At 33.6% G+C, this 14,267-nt stretch overlaps 1 protein-coding gene across 4 annotated transcripts in view; it reads left to right on the forward strand.

The window, feature by feature from the left end:
- The window catches only part of CADM2 (cell adhesion molecule 2), a 1,105,278-nt gene that overhangs the window by 128,907 nt on the left and 962,104 nt on the right, over nt 1-14,267 (forward strand). The window lies entirely within an intron of this gene.

The following is a 14,267-nucleotide window of genomic DNA, read 5'->3' on the forward strand; positions in this document are numbered from 1 at the left end:
AAATGATCCTATTTTTAAAAGTTGTCTTGCAGAAAGGGAACAAACAGAAAATCCATATTGAGTAGTTAACCAATAACAGTTCCTTTTTTTTTTTTTATATCTCAGAAAACAAATCATATTGAACTCCATGGCATTAATACAAATGAACTGTTCATTCCTGTCATAGCTAGAAGGTTGTGATTGTGATTTGGGATCACCCACCAGCTTTTTGGAGCTAAGAAGAACAAAACAAAGATGTTCAATTTTGGATTAACATAGCATAGCATCTTGTATAATACGTTTGTATGTAGTTATATATAAAGCTGGAGTGAGGACACTTTTGAAGCATTACATCATCAATGTAAAGTTTTACAGGAATCATTGAAACAAAGAGCATTCATATGCAGATGTCTTATCTGCAGAAAGCCCAGAAACTGTCTCCCAATTTTACATTCATAACTTTCATTCACAAGAGCCTAGTGAATAGATGTTCTCTGCAATGCTCCATTATTTCTTGTGTTCTTGAAATGAGCCTTTTACAATCTATTAGGGAAAGATACAGTCATTTTCCCCCCTTGGGCATGTTCAAGTGCATGCAGGGCATCACCTAATGCTATTTGCAACCTTGTTTTTCTTTCCTGTTACAAATCTTTCTTTCATTTTCACTCTTGCCACAGGGATGCCTTTGAAAATCAACTCTAGGCAGTCTGCACTTCTAGGGTGTCTAAGTTAATGTTATGAAATGTTAACAATGTATTTTTGCATTATTGCTGTTAAAACCAACTCTGTAAAAGAGGGAGTGTTCTAAATGGTCTGATTTTACCATGATGGATTTCTGTTTAAAGGTTACACTTTTAGGGGTGCCTGGGTGGCTCAGTGGGTTGAGCCGCTGCCTTCGGCTCAGGTCATGATCTCGGGGTCCTGGGATCGAGTCCTGCATCGGGCTCTCTGCTCAACAGGGAGCCTGCTTCTCTCTCTCTCTCTGCCTGCCTCTCTGTCTACTTGTGATCTCTCTCTGTCAAATAAATAAATCTTTAAAAAAAAAATTTACACTTTTATTATTGATAACGAAGAAACTATAGTAAATCCAAACAGCCTCACTTTAAATTAGATTTTTAGGTATAATTTAAGTTTTATCCTCCAAAAGAAAAAATCCATTCTGAGTGATAATTCACCTTTTGTAAGCCTAGATATTTTTATGAAATAGTAGAAATGTAAATACATAGAACACCTATAACCTAATAACTTAATAAGATAAAACAATTTAATACACATTATATACTATGTTATGTGCAACAGACGTTTACATATAATGACTGGGGTATTTTATGGAATATCCTTCCTGGATATGGTGATAATAATATAATGTTAATAGTAACATAGTCACTGTTCCTAGGGAACATAATTTTGATTTCTATAGATTTTTATAACATTTTTATGCTACAAATATAAAAATAACATATAGTAATACCCTGGGGATAATAGGACCATGGACTTTAATTAAAATATCTCCAACTTTATTCATATTTTTATATAAAGACTTACCTTTTTTAGAAAATACAGTAAACCATAGACTCAGAATGAGCATCATCATTGTGAGAGTAGACATGTCAACCCAAGAAGGAAGGATGATACTACATTTTGAGTCTTTGATAAAGTGTTGGTAACTTAAAAAAGTAAAAGTACATTATAAAATAAAATTTAATGGTAAATGTCAATATTGAAGAATCAAGAAAAAAAATTAAAGATTCCAAACAAATACAATACTATTTTTGTGAAATCTTGGAAGGGTTTTTAAATACTTATAAATGGAAGGTGAAATTGGGTGCATCAATTAACTTGATTGCAAACTTCCTCATGCTTTAGTCTGCTTCTTTTCTGGTTAGACCAATCATTACAATCTTATATATAAATAGGAAGATAGTTACCTTTGGAAATTTTGTTACATGCCCCTTAACTCCTTTTTATGTGACTATTTCACTCTATAGTCATTTTAGCAAACCATAGATTCATGCTTGGTCAAAACCCTAGCAAATATATATCCTTTCTGTTTAGCTGATGTGTCAAAGTGATTTAAGTGCTAGAAGAAAAGTCGGAATTCAACAAAGCCAAATAATGTCTTCATGTCAGGCAATGCCAAGGATGTAGCTTCAATCATCATAAACCTCACAGAAGCATTACATATCAAATAACCAAAAAGATTAACATTCTAAGTTCAGAGTTGTCAGTAAAAATACAAGAATTAAAATCTTAATAAACTTAGTGTTACCTCGGTTTTCTTTCTCAATAGATATTATATATTTTTTTTTGAATTGTCAAACATCATCATTTACACTCTTTCTGCTGATGGCATACACAAATAAAAAGAGAAAAATTTGTCATATTTGGGCTTAAAGAATTTACCAATCATCCCTGACTTGTTTGCTCTTGATGAAGCTACTTAAATTGAGATAAACTTATTCCTGTACACTGCCTCTTTACCTGGGTTTCTTCATTCTTGAAAATCTAGAAGGAGGTCACTTTCCTAAAACAAATTACTGTCAAAAAATAAATTTCTAAAACATATTTGAAAAATAATATTTGTTTTTAAAACTTATGCCTCACATTGTCCTTTTTATAGTAAAACTCATTGTTGAAATAAAATCTGAGCCTGTGTATTATGTGTGTAGGACAGAAAAATTAGAAATATTTTATAATAATAAGGAAGAATTGAAAATTTCTGTGATGAAATTTGAGTCATTACCTACATTTTATTTTATAAGGGATCTACATATCATTATAATTTTGATCATCTCAGGTATATTGTAGGAATTTACTTTCTTTATCAAGAGTTACAATGCAATGTATGTTATGATAGGTGAAAATCTAATGTTGATTGGATTATATTTGAAGATTTATTTTATATCTAATTGTTTTCTTTTATGTTGTATTAGTTGCAAGTGCAATCAGCCAACTCCTTATTTGCCATCTCCCATGGGCAAATTTTAGAATTTCCCTGGGCCTTATTAACTTATTTCTAAAACTAAAATGAGTTGCCACATGTAAGCCTCAGTCACAGTGTTAACACCTGGTGGGGACACAATATGTGATAATGTCCTCCACTCTGTGACTCTGTTTGCAATGTGATTTATCAAATTTGCTCTCCCTCCTCCTCTGTCTCCCTCCCTCCCCATGTATACATAATATTAAGAAATATATATATATATAATATATAATATATACATATATATATATAGTCTATATTTTGTAGATAATAATTTGCTTTAATTTCTACTTAAAAATAAGCTTGTTAAATATTTTTTTTCCAGGTTTAGTCATTTCCATGATTTCTTTTGTGTTTTCCTTTTGCACTGTGGTCTGAATGTTTGTGTCTTCCAAAATTCATGTGTTGAAATCCTAACTCTCAAGGTGACAGTATTAGGAGGTGGGACCTTTGGTAAGCGATGAGGTCATGAGGGTACAGCTCTCATAAGTAGGATTAATGCACTTATAAAAGAGGCTGGAGAAAATGTCCTTCCCCTCCCATCATGTGAGGTTATGGTAAGAAAACAGCTGCCAAGGAGCACGTGGGCTCTCACCAGACAGGATCTTCCTGTGCCATGATCTTTTCTTTCTAGCCTCCAGATCTGTGAGGAACAAATGGCTGTTGTTTATAAGCCTACCTAGTTTATAAACCTATGGCATTTTGTTATAACAGTCCCAACTGACTAAGACAGAAATGCCCCACTACGGGTGCAGAGTGAAGGAAAGCCTGCTTTGGGACTACTTCCAGTTCCTCAGCTTCAAACTAATAACTCCAGCCGAGGCCAGGTTCTCCCCTGTGCTTTCAAAGCCAACAGGTGGGATAATTCCAAAGCAGTGTATACTATAGTCTGTAAATGCAGGTCTGTCTGGATATAAACAAGGAGTGTTTCAAATGTTTCAAAAATAAAATAATAATACAAAAGGGAGCCTGAATACACAGAAAAAAATAATTCAGCTCCCAGTATATCATTGCTAAGCATTTGTGGGCTTGATGCTAGAACAGTTGTGGTAAATTCTTGGGAATCAATCTGACACAAAAACTTTCATAAACATCATCTCATTTTTCCTCACAACAATTCAGAAATTTTATTGGGACCTATATATCATCCACATTTAAGAGAGGAGGAAAGAAACAGATAACAACATCAGAAAAAAACAGGTTAAATTGTTTGCTGAAGTTTGCCCGTTTAGTAAGAGACAAATTCAGGTCACAACCAGGTCTTTAGTCATCTGATCCATATTTACCTCATGTTTATATATACTTTGAAACTAGGTTACACTCAAGAATTCAAGGCAGAGGAAAGGCATTGTAAGGAAGGAAGAGAGAGATAATATTTAAAAGATTAGTATGTATTTTGCTTAGGGCCCAATTAAATATCATGTTTTATATTTTTGCAAAATGAATTAAACTGCATGCATGCCTTATAAAACATTTGCTATTCTTGCTGTACCCCAATGCACAGGACATATTATTTTGCAATACATGGACGTAATGTGACTCTTTTATGAAGGACAAAGTTATTTCCCAGTTCTAAAAGGCCACGCTCTTTCTTTAGAACAGTGACTACAGATTGAAAAATGCAAAGCCCTTTGCTCTTCATAGTTATTTTTCCTCTCAGTTAATGGCATAAATCGCTGAACTTTTCTGAAACTCAACACATTTCTTGACCTGTGACATAGAAGTGTCTCGATAACTAGGTGCCTGGGTGCTCGAATACATAACAATGAAGGTTTTCTTATAGATGTGTAGACTTTAAGGCACATGGGTAGGAGTTTTTTGGGGGTTTTTTTGTTTGTTTTTTTTTGTACAGGTGCAGTGCATAATTTTCCAGTAAAAGCCTGAACAAGGGCACATCACATTTCAGCCTGAAAAACATAATCTGAAAGAACAAAGGCATATTTGATTATGGGGAAGTGTGTAGCAATGTTGGCAGCAAACACAAAACTTCCCTACCCCTTTCTCAAACACACACTATTCAGTGAAATCCAACTAACTGCATATGACCTAAAGAATTTTTTTAGAAAGATGTTTATGCAAAAATTTTCCAAGTTGTAGTTATCATGTTGAAAATAGCACTTTATAACTCAGAGCATGCTGTATTTGGTAGATTATAGCCATCTGTGTGTTTCCATATCTCTAGATCTCTCTGAATATATATATTATGTCCTTCATTTATATATGAATGTGTATTTGTTATACACTTTAGAGATAAGTGTCAATTCTTCAACTTCATAAAGCCAGAATGGGTGAAATTAAAATGGCAGAAATAGTGTGGCCCGAAGAATAAAGAGGATCTTCATCATTCACCTTTCTCTTTGCCATCAGGGAATTTGTTATTCAATTTCAATCAAGAAGATAACACTAAGAATGCATTTATTCCATATAACAAACCTTACTTGCATGAATATTATGGACACCATAATTTCTTTTGAAATGCTGCTTTCTCCTTTACATACATGATCTTGAATATAAGGGGATCATACATTTAGGAGAGAGAGCTCTTAACCAAGTGCATTCTTTTTTTTTTTTCCTTCTTCTTGAGATCCAATTAAAGACCGCCTACTCTAAAATCTCCTATCAGGTATCTTATGATATATAGTTTTGGAAAACTCAAGTCAATAGTACAGAAATAATCAAAATGTTTTCCTCTACCTCTGGAAAAACTACATTTAAAAAAATCCCCTTTCTCTCTTTTTTTTTTCCCCTTTTTGACACTAAATATTGTGGATAAAATATTGCACACACAAAATAAAGGCATGTAAACACAAACTTCCTTGAGTTTATGTACTTTGCCACCAAATGGCACAACGTGTATTCCATAGACACAGAATGGTGTTAGCATTGAATCTAGGCTCCTGTGGAAAGAAATATTGCATTGAAAAATAAACCTCTAATGGTTGATCATATTTCTAGCCACATTGAATACTTTTGCTGATATACTGTCTGAGTCATTAGCATGCAATGAAGTACCCAATTATTATATGCCCTGCTGTTTTCAACCCTTGCAGAGTGTCAGTCCTCTGTTCCAAAGAAGCTGCAGGATGTGAAAGGCATCGCTCTTTCTGTGACTGGTCTGCTGAGCTGATATGCTTTCTGACTTCCTTAGGCTTTTCTTCAGTTTGCAAGTCAATGCTAATAGCATGATCCATGCTTTTGGTTTTAAAACCATTTACACAGCAAAAGAATCCTTAGAAGTTTTTCTTTTATATACCAGAGTCTAGTTCTTTTTTTATTTTTCCCTTAAAATATCTAAAATGTTTACATTAAAACTTGCCTTTAGCCAAAGAAAAAAATGCTTTTTTTTTGTTTTGTTTTTGCTTTTTAAAGAGTGAAACAGCATTTGTTCATGTGAAGGGATATGAATGGCACCTACTCTTCAAGTCTTTCAGAATTCAAACTCTCACTTCTGTGTAACTTGATAGGGGAAAGAAACCTAAAAACCTTCAGGATATGAACATGGTAAGCCAATACTGTCCCGTACAGTAGCCACTAGCCACTTAGACCAAACTCAGATTTTGATGACTTAATATGAAATGTTAAGAATGGAAAATATCTCATTCATAACTTGTATATTGATTACTTGGTAAAATAATAATAGGTTGCATAAAATACATTCATGGGAGTTCACCTGTTTCTTTTTCATTTTTAAATGTGTCTACTAGAAAATTTTAAATTATAAATGTGGCTTGCTTTTGTGGCTCACATTCCATTTTAATTAAAAATCCATGTATTTGACAGACAGATTCATCTATGCCATATTTTAAATCAATCTTTAAATATTAGGTTTCTCTTAGTTTACCCTGAAGATTTTTAAAAACTTTTTGGGGAATAATTACTAGCAGTAGAGAAGACATTTACCTTGCTGTATATAATTTCTCAATTACTTTTCTTTATAGGCCTTTGTTCCGTTTCTTCTCATTAACTATTTCATCTTTCCTCATACTGTCTAGAACTGTCTGCATATACATGTGTTGTTGTCTTAAAACGTAACTGATTAAGCAGGTGTAATATGTATCAAAACTGGTGCACATTCAATGCACCAACATATTCAATGCACAGCAATCAGTCCCTCCAAAAGCACCATGCCAGTTATCTCTTCTATTCCTTGCATTTTCACTATGTCTGCAAGCAGCATGTCATAATCACCTGGGAAGATTGAAAGTACAGTTGTTCATGCATAGAGTATCAGTGTGGGTGTGGTGATTGGAAGAAAGGGTTAAAATTTGCAGATCATCACAGTGGCAACACTCTAGGCTTGGGTTTTTATTTTTTATTTTTTTAGAAATCAGAAGGATGTCCAGAGCAAAAACTCTTCTTCTTTCCACACAGAATCTTTAAATCTAAAAAAATGCCTTCTGCTGCTTCTTAGCAAATTTTAATGAAAATTTTAAAATAATGAGGAAATATTCCAACACAGTACCAAATAGGAAAAATGTTGGATGGGATACTAGACATTGCTATTAAAAATTCTCAGGAAAAGGCCTTCTATCCTAGAAGTAGCTCATAGAGATTAAAGAATAAGTTAGATGTCTTTTTATGTAGCAGACAAAATGTATTCTGTATTTCAATACAGACTGTGGTGAGAAGTCCAAAAGAAAGCCTACAGAAGTACTCACAGAAAGAATGCCATGCCTCTCCTGTCCCACCTTCCAATCCCCCCACCAAGTTTTTCCAGAAAAGAGGACTAGTCATTTACTGTCAGATGCAGCCCATTAAATGATATTTATCTTTAAAGAAAATGTGTGTTTATTTCCCCTGGTGAAATATTGGAACATAAAAGGGTAAGCTTTATTAAAAATATATTGAATCTGCATTTTATCAGAGCATATCCAAAGTCAGATCTTTATTAACACTTTTTATTTGGTTGTGGGTATTTGCTTTTTTAGCAAATTTTAGTTTGCATTTGAGGACACTACGTGTTTGTATCTGGTTTTCTCAGACTCGCCGAAGTGCAAAGTGTTGCAGACCAGTAGAGGGATGATGCTTTGGTTAAAGGGGAAAAAAAAAAGGAGTTTTGTGTCTTGTACACTGAAAATATAAAGATAAAATTGGAATTCTAGAGCAGTTTCTTGAGGGAAGAAACAGAAAGGTCAAAAACTTCTGATGACAGCAGAAAAAGGTAATCCTTTTTGTAAGATCTAAAAGATGATCGTTGCGTCCATGAATCTCAGTTAACAGAAAGGTCAGTGAGTAGTTTACTGACTGTCTCAAGGGTTTTAACTATATGATACCAGACATGCACATGTTTCTAGATAGTCGTAGAGTTAGTATAGGATAAGAAAAATTTCTGATAAATTTCTTATTAATTATAGGGTTGTTTTTCCTATTTCCATTTGGATATGATCATCATCATGTAAATAAATATTATGTAACAGTCATACTTCTATCATAAGTTATTCTATTCTTATCTTTACTAGCAGATATAATCATTTTGCTTTAAACATGAAAGGGTTGAATGGGGTTTGTAAATATTAGATATGAATCTTCTAGGATCACTAATAACTGGAGACTGTAGAGTTGGAAATGATATTCCCTTTTTACCCAAATTCAGTTCATTTTGGATTTTTACCAAGCAATTTTTTTTCATTCTTTTTTTTTTTTTTTTGAGAGAGGAGGGGGAAGCAGAGGGATACGGAGAGAGAGAGAGAGAGAAATTAAGCAGATGCCACACCCAGTGCAGACCCCAGTGTGGGGCTTGATCTCATAACATTAAGATCATGACCTGAGCGGAAATCAAGGGATGGGCTTAACCAACTGAGCCACCCAGATGCCCTACCACAAGTAATCCTTTTCATAAATAAAGTAAATATGAATTAGTCTTGGTCTTAAAGATGTTACTCTGGCCCACAGATACTCAATTTGGAATACTTTTTTTAAAGATAGATTATCTTTATATCAATGGGTAAGTGATAATTTTCATGTATTTTTTGGTGACCATTTATTGAGTGCACACATCTTGATAGTGTTATTCATTATTTTCAGTGGGAAAAATTCTGTGCTTCTGCATAGCATCACCTCCTCATGCATTGTTATGTATTTTATAAGGAACCCCAAACACAAAAGTAGCCACACTCTCTAATTTTTCCAAATTTTTCTTATCACTTGCTACATATTTTTGCTACAGTACTTATTATATTGTTTGTTTGTTTGTTTTTTACTGCCTGTTTGACAGCAGAAACTGTCTTGTTTCTTTGACATTTTTGTTACACATTATGGTGTTCAGTAAAACTTGTTTGTTGAAAGATGGTTATTCCATAATGAATCAGAAGCCAGAGGACCAGGTAGGATTAAACAGAATTTTCTGTCTACTCCTGAGTGAAGGCCTTGCTACCTACTGTTCCATTCTGACAGCTCTGTCTATAAATTCTATATACTTTTCCCATTTGATTAATTCTGCTTGCTGGCCCAAACACTGAATTCATATTGGTTCCTGCTACTTTCCTCACGTGCAATATAATGGCTTAAGTCCCTAGACCAGCTGGGACACAGGCATCTAAGGAATGAAAACTTTATAAAACCTTTAATTTTAAAATCATTTAGAGCACCAACTGCATAAATTTTGAAATTGTGGATAAACATCAACTGCATCTTGGTGTGATAAGCTATTAAATATATATTTATAATTAACAAAATTAGAAAAGTATGCAAGGCTTGCAAGAATCTAAAGAACTAGTTTTTTTTTGTTTGTTTGTTTTGTTTTGTTTTGTTTTGTTCCATTAATGACGTTTGTCTGAAACCCTCACTTTCTTTGTATTGACACAGTGCCCTCAAGTCAGAAGAATAAAAGCAGAATAACTGGTCCTAATTAGGAAAGATACCTCAGAAAACAACAGTAAACAGGTCTTTATTTGGGTCAAATGAAGAAAAAGAGGTGGGGGAAAGGATTTTGAAATTATAGCTAAGTCTCACATAGTCAGAATTGAATTAGCTTATGATGGCATAGTATACATTATTAAGTAAGACTGAGACACACTGATTTGACATTAAAACCTCTTTTATAAAGAAAGATAGCCCTGCATTATACTATATCTATTTGTCTATTAAGAGATGAAACTGACAGATAATTATTCTCTCCATTGACAATCTTATGATTAGGAACAATTTTAATTGGTACTCTCACCTGCCATTAAATGTGTACTTCCATAGTATTTTTATCCTAATCAATGTCAGTTATATTTAGTAAGCATGGGAGATGTACAAGACAACCAGGGAAACTTGTTCATAAGTAGAGATTTGTTGTTTACTTTAAATAATGATTTATAATATAGAACTCTGGGCTATCTGAAGTGTCTGTCTTAAAAATGAATACTTTCTGCATAATTACTTTTAATTATTATTAATCAAAACTTTATTCAGCAATATTTAGACAATCCTGTGCCTAATCTGATCTACAGAGGTTGGGCATATCCTGAAGAAATCTGATGATGATGCAGAATCTTGGACTTTGAAAATCTGATTATTTCTCTAAGCATTTTTTCTAACATAAAAAAAAAATTTAGTAAATTTTGGCATTAAACTCTTTCTTCCAGAAACTAAAGACCAGTCTTGATTCCCTAAAAAATTGTTCCATTTCTCTCTCTTGACTATTTTGCAACAGAACTATAATGAAGTAATTTGAGTATTAAAAAACTTGATACAATGCCTCATTCCTCACATAAAGTCATTTAAATTCTTTCCTCGGTGCCTGTGTTCCACCAGATTGTGTCCAAGTTCAGCAGTTTAGTCCAAAAGTGTATTATCAACTGAACTTTTGACTCGCATAAATGATTCTCAATAAATTATAATTGAATGTATATCAGAGAATTAGAACTGGTCGGAGGTGTTTCTATTTTGATTATTAGAAAATTATATTTTAGGTCTAAAGATTGAACAGTAGTACTCCTACCCTTTAATTAGAACATTTTTTGTCTTAATTAGGGTACATTTATTTACTTTTAGACTTCCAGACTGTCTGTACTAAAAACAAGCTTCACAAGCTTCGGTTTTGAATTTTTAATCCCCTAAAGAAAACAGAGTAAAATAGGACAGAATGAGTTGTTCTTGCCCACAGTTCTTTTCTATTTGTACTATGTTTATCTTCATATACTGAAAAATGTTCCTTTTTCTGCGTTGAAATGTTATGTGCCAAACAAATTAAATTCCTCTTTCCTTCCACGTGTCTATTGGCTGGAACAGGAAGTTGCTCTGGATTTCCATGTAACTGTTGTTTTTCAGTGTATTTAAATCCTGTGAACTGGTTCAATATTGCTAAATGCTAACATTCGAACCTTCTCTTCATTTATCTCAAAGTTTTTCTCCGGATATATATTGAATTGATATTTAAATGGAATATGAATGACTTGTATTTAAGTAGGTTTGAATACAAAATAACTATCATGTTTTGGGTATATATATAATTTTATATAATCTTTTGCTTGATTTGAAAACATCCTAAATTTTACTTACTATCCTGCTAAATAATCTATGAATATTAAAAATAGTCACGAAGGGTATATTCATTTTACGTGAGCTAATTTTAAGAAACCTATGTAAGTACATTTTTCAAACTCGTTCTCAATATGGTAATACATGCAATACTAGATATGATAATTCCAGTTAAGTATTGAAACTGACAATACTATAAATGATGATTTACAGAAATGGATTTTTATGGAAAAGTTTCTTGGTTTTTGTTTTGGTTTGTTCCTGTTTTTGTTTTATCAGCGATGTTAGCATCATAAGTTAATAGTGGACATTTTTATGCACTAACAATAAAAACTTTTTGTATCTGTATCTTTTCTAGATCCCAAACAATTTTTGTTAGCCTATCCACACATTTGCTTTCCTCCAATATGTGCATTCAGTGTTAGAAAGTTCTGTACTCTCCTACCAAAGACCACTCTTCTCCAGTTACTCTAGACTCATAGCATGGTGAGGCAGTATTTCTAAATTGTGAGTGAGGAACACCAGGATTAGCTTAATCTGTGGTGCTTTTTAGAATACAGAATGCACAGATATAATACTAACTCGACCAAACAGCAGCACTGTTAAACATATAGGTTATTCACAGATACATTAAGTTTTAAAACACCGATCTACAGGCATTAATGAACAAGAGGATTTGTTATTGGGGAAACACAGGGGCATGAGAAATAGTCAAAACTTCAATGACTTTTTCACTATAAATATGTGAAGTCAAAAATTTTGTGTGCATGGGGTACCTGGATGGCTCAGTTGGAAGAATATGCAACTTAATCTCAGGGTCATGAGTTTGAGTCCTCCATTGAACATAGAGATTGCTTTAAAACTTCATGCTTACAAATCTGGTGGGATCTCTAGCTGCAGCCAGCTGATCTAATTATACATAATTTGTGAATAAATCCTGTAACTTTATGGCAAACGTATCTCTAGTTTGGGACTATATGTTATATATAAGATAGAAATATAAAAACTCATGGGTAAGAATTATCATACAGAAACTTTTCAAATATTTTAAGTATTGAGAGCTATTATGAAGATAAAAATAGTTTTCAACAGTTTGAAGATATTGAAAGCAAAATACAATCTCAAATTCCATACTCTTAAAAAAAATAAACATTGCTTTTATATTTGTGTATTAAAATAGATTTCTTATAAACTCTGCTGAATTAAGTTTCTTAAATATTTTTAAAGTTTTGGTGATTTTTTTTTAAGATTTTATTTATTTATTTGACAGACAGAGATCACAAGTAGGCAGAGAGGCAGGCAGAGAGAGAGAGAGGGGGAAGCAGGCTCCCTGCTGAGCAGAGAGCCCGATGTGGGGCTCCATCCCAGGACCCTGGGATCATGACCTGAGCCGAAGGCAGAGGCTTTAACCCACTGAGCCACCCAGGCGCCCAAGTTTTGGTGATTTAAATTGAAATATACTTACTGATTTTTTTTTACCTATAATTTAAAAAAAATTAACATATAATATATTATTTGTTTCGGGGGTACAGGTCTGTGATTCATTAATCTTACACAATTCACAGCACTCACTGTAACATATATGCTCCCCAATGGTCATCACCCAGCCACGCCATCCCTCCACCCCCCCCCAACAACCCTCAGTTTATTTCCTGAGATTAAGAGTCTCTTATTTTTTGTCTCCCTTTCTGCTTTCATCTTGTTTCATTATTCCCTCTCTTCTCCTATGATCCTCTGTCTTGTTTCTCAAATTCCTCATATCAGAGAGATCATATGATAATTGTCTTTCTCTGATTGACTTATTTCCCTTACACAATACCCTCTAGTTCCATCCACATTGTTGCAAATGGCTAGATTTCATTTTTTGATGGCTGCATAGTATTCCATTGTATATTATATGTACCCATTTTCTTTATCCATTCATCTGTTGATGGAAATCTAGGCTCTTTCCATAGTTTGGCTGTTGTGGACATTGTTGCTATAAACATTTGGGTGCACGTGCCCCTTCAGATCACTATATTTGTATCTTTAGGGTAAATACCCAGTAGTGCGATTGCTGGGGCAAAGTGTAGCTCTATTTTCAACTTTTTGAGGAACCTCCATGTTGTTTTGCAGAGTGTCTGCACCTGCTTGCATTCCCATCAGCAACATAGGAGGGTTCCCCTTTCTGCACATCCTCATCAACACCTGCCATTTCCTAACTGGTTAATTTTAGCCATAATAATTTTTTTAAATGAACACTTTTGTTCTTAAACTTCTAAGTGTTATCCAATGTCCCATCTCAATATTTCTCTAACTTGCAAATAGCATTATAATTTCTGAATGTTTTATTTGATGAAATCTGATTATAGTTATTGCTTTAGCCACCCAGTTATCTAATGTGTATAAAGAACAATATATAAACATCAATGTCGAAAATTCAGTGTTCAATGAGTCTCTTCATCCTAGACAACTTATAATTGAGTAAATACTTGTATATGTTACCAGATTTGGAAAATCTGGCCTGATTTTAATTAAATTTATAATTTTAACTCTTGAAATACTTTTTAAATTTTAGTTATGTTTACTTCTTATTAGGTGTGGTCCCTTTTGCCCTTTGGATTGTAGCTTTATATGGTAACACTCCTAAATAATGCAAATGATACATTCTGTGTTTAAAAACATTTTGTATTTTGGAGATAATTGGAAGATAGGGAGACATAATAAAATATCAGAGACCTGGGGCATCTGGGTGGCTCAGTCATTGCAGATGCCTTTGGCTCAGGTCATGATCCCAGGGTCCTGGGATCAGTCCCATATTGGACTCCCTGCTGAGCAGGAAGCCACTTTCCCTCCCCAA

This window comes from Lutra lutra, chromosome 1 (assembly GCF_902655055.1).
Source record: "Lutra lutra chromosome 1, mLutLut1.2, whole genome shotgun sequence".
Classification (NCBI taxonomy): Eukaryota; Metazoa; Chordata; class Mammalia; order Carnivora; family Mustelidae; genus Lutra; species Lutra lutra.